Genomic DNA, 12,394 nt, shown 5'->3' on the forward strand with positions numbered 1-12,394 from the left:
GGTGTTGGGGGGGTCCCTGACTGTGAGGACCCCTGACTGTGAGATGTGTGTGTTTGGGGGAGTCCCTGACTGTGGGGCGTCCCCTACTATGGAATGTGTGGGGAGTCCCTGACTGTGGGGTGTATGAGGTCCCTGACTGTGGGGTGGAGTGCATGGGATGGCCCTGAGTGTGGTGTGTGGGGCGTGAGGCGCCCTGAGTACAGGTGAGATGCATGGGGTCACCCTGAGTGTGAGTGGGACATGAGGAGGGGTTCCCTAGGCTAAGGTGGAGAGGGCTCCTAAGGGGTGCTGTGTCCCCTTGTCTCCTGTCCTCATGTCCCCCTGTCCCCTTGTCCTCCTGTCTGTCTTCTTGTCCCCCTGTCCCCCTGTCCCGTGTCCCCGCCCCTGTCCCCCGGTCCTCCCGTCCCCGCCCTTGTCCCGCTGCTGTCCCCTGTCCCCGCCCCTGTGCCTCGTCCCCCGGCGGTGGAGGAGGCGGGGGCGGCCGGGCCGGGCCGGCGCAGTGCGGGGCGCGGGGCGGGCGGAGCCACAGCGGCGGGCGGGCGCGCAGGGCGGCGGAGGACGGCGGCATCGCGGGGACTGCGAGCAGGTGAGGCTCTGCGGGCCTGCGGCTCTTGGCCCCCCTACCCCAGTGGAGCCCCCAGCCCCGGGAGCACCCTTGCCCCGCTGGGAGGAAGGGAGTCGGGCGACAGCGGTGACCTTGAGCGGCGGCGGGCGGGGTGGTGGGCGCCTGGTGCGGGGTGCCTGGTGCCTAGTGCGGGGTGGGGACGCGCGGGCACTGCCCACCGGCCGTGTAAACTTTCCCAGGGCCAGAGATTGGGGTCGCGGGGCCCTGGACCCTCACCCAGACCCCTCTTCTGTGACTTCGCTGTCTGGGTTCCCCCAGAACCAGGGATTCCCGGGGCTCCAGGCCCGGGCCAAGGCAGTAATGGTGGGCGAGATCTTGGGCTGGGGGCACCTCTCTTCCCCAAAGTGGCTTCCGGGGGGCCTGAGGTGAAGCACCAGGTGCCCCCCCTGTCCTGGGCCCTTGTGCTCCCCAAGCCCCCACCCCCAGCAGGACACAGGGTCCAGGCTGGCAGAACCCTGCAATCCCCAGGCTCAGAGCCACAGCCTGGCTCCCTGGCCCTGCAGCAAAGTCTCCTTCAGAGCTGCTGGCTGGAGCAGGTGCCTGCAGCCCTGGTGGCTATGCTGGGGGTGGGGGGTTACATCCAGGTCCCAGGGACCATGCAACCCCAGGAGGGAGCATGTCCTGGCCACCCTGAGGGGCCAAGCCTCCCGGAATGGAATGAGGGATGCTGGGCAAGGGAGGAGGCCCAGAGAGGGAGAGGCAGCTTCAAGGTCACACAGCCAGCCTAAGCCAGGTGGCCCTGTGACAGCTGGAGGGGTGGGGGTCCACTAGAATCTGTGTGACCTCTGCCAAGTCATCTCCCCCTTCCCCACAGTCCCCATAGCATCCTGGGGAGAGGCTGCCTCTTGGAGCCCATTCCGACTGCAAGTTGCTACCCTCAAAGGCCCAGTCCTCCCCCTGCAAGTTGCTGGCCCCTTCCCCCTCCCCTCCCATGTGGCTCTGTGAGCAGAACCTGGTGGAACCCTGGCTCCTGGGCTCTGTGGGGAGGAGGAGGGTACCTTGGTCCATCCTAGTCACTCACCCTGGGCTGCGTTTTCTCACTGCATCATGGGGGAAGCATGTCTGACTTCTGGGGGCCCCACCCCTCTACACGTGTCTACATGGGGAACCCCACCACCCTCTTCCACAGCTGATCCAGCCATGTTCCTTTCTCTGGGACATATCACTTCTTTTTCCCTGGGGTACATAGGCATTCATTCATTCATTCATTCACGAAGTCATCTCTGAGCCGCAAACTGGGGAAACAGGGAGGAAGCAGCCCCCACATAGCAATCAGGGAGCTCGCACCCAGGGCCAGGCTGGGCATGGTGGCAGTTGTCTCCATTTGGCCTCGTTGGATCCGCACCTGATAGGCACACCGAGCTCCTGGCCACCCTGGAATGCATCTGGGTGGGGGGCACTGAGGCCCAGGGTACTCAGCATGTGAGGCCGGCTGCTGGTGACCTCGGGACCTGAGCCAAGTCTGTGCCAGGCTCCCTGCCAGGCATTTTTGGGTTATCGTCTGATTTTTATCCTCCCACAGCAGTGAAATGTGGTTGGCACCCAGTGGGGCGGGCTGTGGGTGGCTGGGGGCGCTGTGTTTCTGCCGTGGGTCTCTGGGCTGTACCGCTCTCAGGGTGGGTGTCCCCCAGGGTGATGGGAGCCCACCCGACACCCCCAGAGAGGCCCCCTGATGACTCAGGCAGGTGGATAAACACTGTTACCGATGGAGGCTCAAACTTTGCCTGAAAGATCAAGACTTGCTGGAGGAGGGGGCCTTTGAGCTGGACCTCAAAACACGACTTAGGACGTTTAACGAACTGTGTGGGGTAGGGACTGGGGTGCTTCAGGCCCAGGCTGCTGAGGGCAGGGAGGATTGGTTGGGGACACCCCCTCCCCAAAGCATGTTCTGAACCCCCAGGATAAGGCAGCTTAGGTCAGGACCGGGGGCTGGTGGCACTGAGATCCCTCCTGGGCACTGGGGCAGGGCCAACATTGACACTCAGGGGTCTGAGGCCTGGGAGCAGAGTCCCCTCTTTGGTGAGAACTTTCTGGAAACTGATCTATACTACGGATTGCTTGCAAACCCAGGGAGATCATTGTGCTATGTTTGAGCTGCCACAGACTGGGCTCTGCCAGCGTCCATCACAGCAAAATCAAAGAAATAAATAAAAAGAAGGTTCCACCAGGCAAACTGATTGCCAGCGAGAGAAACGTTAACCTACTTCAGGGAGCATCATTTGAATATGCTTGATAAAAAGTCAGTCTCTTCTGCTCGCCAAATCCCCACCCAAGGCACCTGCTTCCTCCCCTCCAAACCAATCCAGGTGACAGTTCCATTGTTGGGCCCCCACCCCTCTTCTCGCTCAGGGTGCAGAAGCCCTTCCTCTGGGCCGGCTGAGTGCGACTAGTGGGGCTCCGTGGAGTCTCCTAATTTGACTCTGTTGCTATAGAAGGCCAGCTCCCCGGCGTGTGACACTACTGTCAGTCAGCCTGCCCCTTGCCTTCAGGTTCCGTGCTCAAACGTTGAAACCCACTGTGGTCTCAGAACCAGAGCCGTACACTCCCATTTCTGCCCTGGGTCCCACAAGTGCCACAGCCAGGCTGGTCCCATCTGTGGGGAGGAAGGGGGCTGGGGAGAAGGGGGTCTGGGTTGGGTGGGGGTGGGGGAGCTGTCAGCTGCGGAGGGGACCTCCCACCTTCCATCTGTGACAAGCCTGGTGGGTGGGCACTGTCCCCTTTTCATGAGGGCCACACCTGCCACCGTTCCTCCTCGGGGATGACTAGCACTGAAGAGGACATTGGCCAGACGGCGGCACACCCTGTTAAGCACACACATTATAGTGCACAAGGACTCAAGTTCAAGCCCCTGGAACATACCTGCAGGTGGAAAGTTTCATGCATGGTGAAGCAGGGATGCAGGTGCCTCTCTGTCTCTCCTCATTCCCTCTCCATTTTCTCTCTGTCCATATCCAAAATAAATAAAAAGGGAAGAAAAGAACACTGCTTGGGGCTGGGCAGTGGTGCACTTGGTTGAGCACAGACATTACAGTGCCAAGGGCCTGGTTCAAGCCCCAGTCAGTCCCCAGCTGCAGGGGGGAAGCTTTAGGAGAGGTAAAGCAGGGCTGCAGGGGTCTCTCTGTTTCTCCTTCCCATTCAATTCCTCTCTGTCTCTATCCAAAATAAATAAATACTTCTTTTAAAAAGCCCCTGCAGGTCCCAGGAGGAGGGGCTATGCTGTGCAGGGTGGGGGGGCCAGGCATGAGGACCTCATGGGGAGGGGCCGTTTGCTGTGGTTGCAGGGGCAGAAGTGGGTGAGGCTGGGAGCAGCTCAGACCGTCCCCAGAGTGGGCTTCTTTGGATTGGGGGACAAGCCCTCTACTGAGGAGCTGACCACTGACCATGAAAGGGACAGCCTCCTGGTCATCAAAGGCCTCAGACACAGACACTGGGTGGAGATGAGATGCAGAGAAGTGTGAGTGCCTCCCCAGTGAGAATTATAGTCAGCTGGGAGGGCTGCCTGGAAGAAGCGTCCTCAGCCAGAGGTCCAGGCATGGGCATGGGCAGGGAGGGTGCACAGCTGTGGAAGACACACCTGGAAGCTGCACCTCTCGCCCACCTTTTTCCCTTCCTCCCCCTTTCCCCTCCACCCCCTCCCCTCCTCCACCCTCCCTCTCCGTCTTTTCCTCTGCTTCCTCCTCCCCCTTCCTCCTCCTTTTCCTCTTCCTTTGCCACCAGGGTTGTGGCTAGAATTCAGTGCCCGCACAACCACTCCACTGATGGCCATTTTTTCCTTTTGTTTTTTAAAATTTATCTTGCTATCTATTTTTATTGGGGAGATTAATGCTTTACAGTAAATTCAGCTGTTGATACATGGGTAAAATCTCTTAATTTTCTGCACAATACTCTCCCTCCCCACTCCCCAGCCCAGGTCCTCCTCCACCATCGGGCACCAGATCCTGAAAGCCCCCTGTGCCGAGTCCTTTCCTTTGGTGCAGTCCACCAAACCCAGTCCAAGTTCTGCTGTGTGTTTCCCCTTCTGTTCTTATTTCTCCACTTCTGTCCATGAGTGAGATCACCCCATCTTCATCCTTCTCTTTCTGGCTCCTGTCACTTCACGTGACTCCTGGAGGGCAGGACAAGGAGAGAGAGAAACACAGACACCTGCAGTGCTGTTACACTCATGTAACCTCCCCTCTACGGGTGAGGACCAGGGACTTGAACCCGGGTTCATGAGCATATGGCATGGTAGTGTATATACTCCGCAGGGTACTCCCCCTCCCCGGCCCCCCCTCTTCTGCACACCTCCAACCAGGAGAAGCAGCCCTCCCCCAAATAGAAGAATAGTCCCTGGCACCTTTGCAGACCCTGCAGGTGTTGGGTGTGGGTGATGTGGGAGGAGGCCGGGTCAGGCCCTGGGGGTGGAGGGCGGAGCAGGGCATGAGCCCCCCTGAGCAGAAAGGGGTTTGAGCTGACCATGCTCCCCCTCCTCCTTCTAGGCAAGTCATCTTCTGAGCTAAAGTGACCCTTGAGAAGAGCCCAGGCCACTGCCTTATTCCGCAGAAGAAATATGGGCACTGAGAGGCAAAGTCACTTCTCTAAGGCCCCGGCCTTTTTTTCTTTATTTTTTCCTTTCACGCTTTATTTTTTTAATGGTGGGGATATAATTCTGCACTGTTCCCATCACTATCGTTCCATGTCCCATCCCCATCCACTGGAAGTTCCCCTATTCTTTAATAGGACCAAAATTATTTATGGGGTGCAGAAGGTGGGAGTTCTGGCTTCTATAATTGCTTCTCTGCTGGACATGAGCGTTGGCAGGTCGAGGACCAAAAATATTGTCTGGAGAGATGGTGTCAGTTGGTAATAGGATTAGAAAGCTGGATTAGGGCAGAGAGTAGCTCCCAAACTTGAAGAAAATACATAGATACCATTAACTGTTCACCCCATTGATCTGACCCAGGGCCCCTGTATTTCATATTCAGCACAGAAGCCTGTGTAACTCTGAGTCCCTGTCAGTCTGAGCCCACAGTCCACGGTCACAGCTGGGAACACTCTAGGCTGCACTCATGTCAGGACCCGTCTTCCTCGAGCGGCAGAGTGGGCTGGCCCAGCCTCCCTTCAGAGAGTGGGGAGTCCTGCCATTGCTGCTCTACAGTGAGGACAAGGGCCTGGAGAGGCCCCCGAGAGGGCTCATGATGACATTCCTTTTTTTTTTAGATTTTTAAAAATATTTATTTATTCCCTCTTGTTGCCCTTGTTTTTTTTTTTTTTTTCTGTTGTTGTAGTTATTGTTGTTGTTGTTGTCGTTGTTGGATAGGACAGAGAGAAATGGAGAGAGGAGGGGAGGACAGAGAGGGGGAGAGAAAGACACCTGCAGACCTGCTTCACCACCTGTAAAGCGACTCCCCTGCAGGTGGGGAGCCGAGGGCTCAAACCAGGATCCTTAATGCTGGTTGTTGTACTTTGTGCCACCTGTACTTAACCCGCTGTGCTACCGCCCGACTCCCAATGATGACATTCCTGATGGAAAGGTCACAACACGCTAAGGGAACTGAACTAACACTGAGAACTAAAACCCCATGTGGGAGCTGATCGTCTCCCTGATAGGAGTCCTGACTGAGCTGCTTCCTCTTGAGCCTGGCTGGGGCTCAGCCACTTCCTCACTCACTGTCCTGTTCTCTGTGGCAGCTGCCAACTGCCTGTGACCACGTACTGCTCTGACGGCTGCTCTGATGTATCGCCAGGCACGGGGATACTTACAGGTCAGCAGGCTGGCTTCCCTGATGGGGAGGGGGACAGGCTCCTGCTCTGCCATGTGCAAGACCCAGGTTTGAGCCTGACCCCACAAAACTGAGGACACTTCAGAGCTGTGGTGTCTTCCCCACCTCTCTGTGTGTGTGTGTCTCCTTGTTCTGATCTGAAAAAGTTGGCCCCGGAATGACGAGACCCTGTGATGGGCAAAACAAACAAGTAAAGATACTTAGGGACAACAGAACTGGGCAGACGGGGACTTTGCCACTTTAAAAAAAATGTATTTGAAAAATAATAAGGGCAACAAAAGGGAAAACAAAGAAAAATGTATTTGATTCATTGATTTTATTTATTGGCTACAGGCAGACAGAGATTGAGAGGAAGGGGACACAGAGAAAGACACCTGCAGCCCTGCCTTACACACACACACACACACACACACACACACACACACACACGGGTGCCACTCACATGGGGATTGGAGATTTGAACCTGGGTCCTTGCATTGTAACATGTGGTTTCACCACTTGGCCCGTCTCTTTCACTTTTGACTTGCCATCCTTGGACCCTGACCCATAGTAAGTGGTTAATAAATGGTGTTGAATGATTGGATTTCTTTTCTTTTTTATCATAAAGATTTTTTAAATATTTAATTAATTTATTAGTAAGAGACAGAAGTTGAAAGGGGAGGGGCAGGTAGAGAGACAGAGACACCTGCAGCCCTGCTTCATCACTTGTGAAGCTTCGCCTCTGCAGGTGGGGACCAGGACTTGAACCTGTATCCTTGGACATTGTAATGTGAGTGCTTAACCAGGTGCGCCACCACCTGGTCACCCCACTGGATTTCTTTTAAAATGTGATTAGCCCTTTCCCCACCACAGCTACGTACTAGGTACTGCTCGCAATGAGTGGGTGTCCAGCCTGTCAGCACCTGAGAAAATCAGCTTTAAGGTCCTGAAGGACTCTGCCGAGGTGACCGTCCACTAGCTGCCATAGAGAGCTGGGGAAGCCAGGCAGGGTGGGCGCAAAGAGGGCCCAATACAGGGGTGGCTATTAAGAGGCACCGGGCTCAATGATTTGGGGGTGGGGGAGGAGAGAGAGAGAGAACACATTAAGAGAGAATCTCTCACCAAGAAAAGGCAAGAATGTGGGACCAGAGAAGTTTTCGCTCTGCAAATCAGTGCTAAAAACTTCACGATTTCGGACTGTTTCTGACACCAGTTCTCAGTGACTGTTCATGCAGAAAATCTTTAGTGCCTGAGGCCCTGACCCCACCACAAGCCAGAGTGGAGCAGTACTCTGGTTTTAAAAAAAAGTTTAGGGTCTGGAAAACTCTCAGAAGGCTAGAAGTGGACCTTATGACCCTATGGCCCTGCAGTTCCTTTCCGGGGGATATGTCCTAAGAAACCAAACACACCCATCCTCAAAGATCAGTGTACACCTATGTTCATAGCAGCACGATTTGTAATAGCCCAAACCTGGAAGCAACCCAGGTGTCCAACAACAGATGAGTGGCTAAGTTGTGGTCTAGATACACAGTGAAATACTCTCAGCTATTAAAAATGATGAGTTCACCTTCTTCACCTCATCTTGGATGGAGCCTGAAGGAATCATATGAAGTGAGAGAAGCCAGAAAGAGAAGGTTAAATATGGGATGATCTCACTCACGGACAGAAGTTGAGAAATAAGAACAGAAGGGGAAGCACAAAACAGAACTTGGACAGGGTTTGGTGTCTTGCACCAAAGTATAAGACTCTGGGTTGGAGGAGTGTTCAGGTCCTGGAACATGATGGTGGAGGAGGACCTAGCTGGGGGGGGGGGGGGGTTAGAATGTTATGTGAGAAATGTCACATATGTACCAACTACTGTATTTTACTGTCAAATGTAAACCATTACTCCCCCAATAAATGAAAGAATAATGCTTAGGAACAAATTTTGGAGAAAGCTCTTACTAGTGGTATGATGTTGGGCCAGTGGCTTTGCTTCAACCATCACAGAACAATAATGAAAGTCATGCATCCAGTTTTTTTGTTTGTTTGTTTGTTTGTTTGTTTTTGTGTTTTTATTGGGTTATCACTGGTGCCTGTGTTAGGAAGCCACCACTCCTGGTGGCCATTTTTCCTTTTTCTTCCTTTCTATTTTATTTGACAGCACAGAGGGAATTGAAAGGGGAGGGGGAGGTAGAGAGGGAGAGAGACAGAGAGACACCTGTAGACCTGCTTCACCAATTATGAAGCTTTCCCCCTGCAGGTGGGAGCCAGGGCTCAAACCCAGGTCCTTTGTGCATGATAATGCGTGTGCTCAGCTGGGTGTGCACCACTACCTGGGCTCTTAAATATATATTCTTTATTTGATAGGACAGAGAGAAATCCAGAGGGAATGGGGCTACGGGGGGCGGGAGGAGTAGAAAGAGAGACACCTGCAGACCTACTTCACCACTTGTGAAGTGCCCCCCCTGCAGGTGGGGAGTGGGAGCTTGAACCTGAGTCCTTGTACACTGTAATGTGTGTGCTCGACCAGGTGCCCCCTGCACACCCCCAGCATATGATTGTTTAAAGACCAGATATGCCAATTCTTTAGCAGAGCCTGGATCCTCATTCCCTTCCCCTCCTCCGTCTCCTCCTCCTCCTTTCCTCTGCTTTTTAATGTAATAATTTAGTCCGTCATTTGTGCTGTAGAAGTATTTCCAGATTCTTAATCCCTGGCCACATAATAAATTGAATTTCCTCACTGCTTCTGACCCTAATAGCAATGGCACACCTCGTCTGAGCCGATGCACTCTGAGGGGGATGCGTGTCCCTTCTGGGTAGTTCTCCCAGTTGGCCTGCTGCTCAGCTGACTCAGTAGTCCCTGCCCCCCGTTTCTCTTTCGGGGCGCTGGAGCAGTCAGGAGCAAGGAGCCCACAGGTCAATTGTTGGGAGATGATCATGGAGACCAGAGCCCAGCCTGGCCTGGCCCGGATGGACAGACAGCCTCCCCAGAAGCCCGTCTTTTCCTGAGGCCTCTGGCCGTCCTGCCAGTTTGTCTGGCTGGCCTGCCTGGCCCAGGGAGGGAGGGAGGTCAGATGGGTGGATTGTCCAGAGGTGTCTTTGAGTCTTTTAATTCCTGCCAAATCACTTCCAAAAATATTCATTTGCTTTATTGTATTTTGTGTGGTTCCAGAGAAGGAACTAGGGCCTACACATGTTGTGACCCCCTAAGTAGTCTCCTAACTCAATCTTTTTATACTATATTTAGAGAGAGAGAGAGAGCGAGAGAGAGAGAGAGAGAGAGAGAGAGGGAATCATAGTTCTGCAAAGAGACTCTCATGCCTGAGGCTCCAAAGTCCCAGGTTCAATCCCAGCACCACTATAAACCAGAGATAAGCAGTGCTCTGGTAAGGGAGGGGTAGGGAGAGAGAGAGGGAGGGGGGGATGAGGATTGGGAGACAGAAGAGTAGGGCTCCTCATTCAGGGATGTGGTTCCCATGGTGTTGTCTATGGTGCTGCCCCAGTGCCTGGCCTCGAACCGAGGGCCTCCCTGCTGGCCAGTCCTGTGCTCTGCCAACTAGTCCTCCCCCTGATGCCCAGAGTGTCAGTGTTGGAAGATGCTGAGCACACAGAATGGGCCAGACCCTTCTCTTGGGCCCCAACTGTCACCCAAGTGGAGCGTGTTCACACAGTCGCCCAGAAGATTCCTCACCACCTGCCTGCCCCCCTCCAGGCCCTGGCTCCGGCTTTCGACATCTCCCCCTCCCCCAGGGTGTCCTATGACTTGGTGGGGAGCAGAGGGTGACATGCGGCCGGTGCAGGGAGCTCTGGGCTTGCCTTCCTGTTTCCCCTCGTGGCAATAATTCAGTGTCTTGGGGGGGATGGTCCCTGACTTGCAACTCTCCCCCCACCCTGTCACGAGACTCTGGGTGAGTTTGGTCACTGGAGAAGGGTTTCAGCTCTAGCCCTCCCTGCTTTCTTCTCTCTTCAAATCATAGGACGCCCCCCCCATATGACATGTTTACATAAAGATCACAGACAGTCCAAACTGCATCCACAAGTCTCAAGTGGCTGTAAAGTTCAAGCCAAGCGCCCCCAGCAGAGCTGCCCGGCCCCCCCGGAGGCCCCTGGCAGGGCTTCTCCAGACGTTCTCTGTGGAGAAAGGTGCACAGCCTCTGCAGTCCCTCCTGGCTGACAGGCCTGCACCCTGGCTGTGGGTGCCCCCACTCCATCCGTCCCTCTGCCAGCACTCAACTAATAGACCCTTCCCAGAGGGCACCGGGGCTGCATCCAGAGCTGACAGTCATAGAGGACTCAGGTGGGCACTCCGTCTTGGCTGCGGGCACTTGTCCAGCAGCCATCTCCTGAGGGTGGGTTCCTAGCCGTGGAGTCGCTGAGTCAGATGCAGCTCCCTGGGGTGGGGTGGGAGGGTGGGAATCCGGGCCAGGACTGCAGGGGTCTCCGCAGAAGGCAGGAGGAGGGGGCTTAGCTGCCAGGGACGGTAGCAGGGGGTGGAGTGAACCTGTAGCCCCTGGAGCTGGGCCCAGTGACATTCTTTGATTTCTGGTCCTTCCTCAGCCATAAAAGAGGAGCACTGCAAGGTTGCTTCTCTCTTTCTCTCAGTTTCCCCTGCTGCACAGTGATGAAGAGGATTCTCTGCCTTCCTCTGTCACCGCCTCCAGGTGTGTGTGTGTGTGTGTGTGTGTGTGTGTGTGTGTGTGTCGGGAGGCTCTGGGGAATGAAGCCAGAGCCACGTGTCACCTCACTGAGTGCCCTCCCAGGCCCAGTTTTCTGGTATTCACTGTATTTTCATTTTTTTATTTTTATTGCCACCAGGGTTATCACTGGAGCTTGGTGCCTGCACAACAAATCCACCACTCCCTGCGGCCATTTTTTTTTCCTGTTTTCTATTTTATTCCATAGGACAGAGAAATTGAGAGGGGATGGGAGAGAGGGAGAGGGACAGAGACACCTGCAGCCCTCCTTCCCTGCTCCTGAAGCTTCCCCCCTGCAGGTGGGGACCAGGGGCTGAAACCCTGGTCCCTGTGCACTGTACTGTGAGCTGCCCAGCCCCTAGTACTCATCTTTTGTTGTTGTTGTGATTTAATATTGATTTACAAAATTACAAGATCAAACAGGGGCACAGCTCCACACCAGAATTCTGTGTCTCCTCCACTGGATGTTTCCATCTTTCAAGGGAGAGGAAGAGACTCAGAGAGAAACCTCAGCTCTACCCCTCAGCCCAGGGGGCTTGCCAGGCTCCTCGAATCAGAATTCGAACCCTGAGCCTTGCACATGGGGGGATCATGTGTTCTGCTGAGCTATGTTCAGCTGACTGTTATTCTCTAATTTTTATGCAAGAGAGAGGAGAGAGGAGGGAGGGAGAGGGGAAGGAGAATGCCCAAAGGGTTGCTCTACCCCCAGGGGACCCCTTTGCTTGGTCCCCCCTGTCCAGACCCAGGACGCTCAGACAGGCCCTCCCTCCAGTGGTGAGCCCTCTTCCCGCCCACCCATCCACAGAGAGCAAGCAAGCTCAGAGCCCTTGCCATAGGGATCAGCACCCAGAGAGGAGCAGTTTGAGGTGTCTTTATCCTGACAGAGCAAAGGAAGTGGAGGACAGAGGGTGGATGGAAGAGCCAGAGGGGACAGGTGTGTGACCCCGGAAGGACAGTCAGAGGTGACTGCCAGGCAGAATGTCTGAGAGGAGCCCCCCACAGAGGGTGGGAGAAGCATCAGCACCCCGACTCCTGGCCTTGTAGGGACATGCGTGTGAAGTCCCCAGCTCTATTCTGGGGCTGGGGTGGAAGTGTGTGGGCAGCCTCCCTGGACACTTTCCCCACCGGATAGGAGGGGAGCGTATTTTTAACCAACCGCCAGCATCCCGTGAAGGGGAGGAGGCCTCTTCACACCCTCTGTGGAGTGAGAAGTTGTTCGGGGTCTTCACTCAGAGTGGGCAATGCTGGGGAGGGGTCCTCTGTGCTGACACTTGGTATGCTGGGGCTCCCACACACACAGCTGGGGGCGGGGTCCTCTGTGCTGACTCTTGGTCTGCTGGGGCTCCCCCACA

General features: G+C 55.1%; 1 protein-coding gene across 1 annotated transcript in view; it reads left to right on the forward strand.

Annotated features, from left to right (window-relative positions):
* Positions 1 to 547: 547 nt before the first annotated feature.
* ATP2B2 (ATPase plasma membrane Ca2+ transporting 2) overlaps positions 548 to 12,394 on the forward strand; it is a 232,855-nt gene continuing 221,008 nt past the window's right edge. Inside the window, exon 1 of the mRNA XM_060180697.1 lies at positions 548 to 586. The gene's annotated coding sequence lies outside the window, so the exon portion shown is untranslated. The remainder of the gene's footprint in view (positions 587 to 12,394) is intronic.

The sequence above is a fragment of the Erinaceus europaeus genome, chromosome 21, assembly GCF_950295315.1.
Source record: "Erinaceus europaeus chromosome 21, mEriEur2.1, whole genome shotgun sequence".
Classification (NCBI taxonomy): Eukaryota; Metazoa; Chordata; class Mammalia; order Eulipotyphla; family Erinaceidae; genus Erinaceus; species Erinaceus europaeus.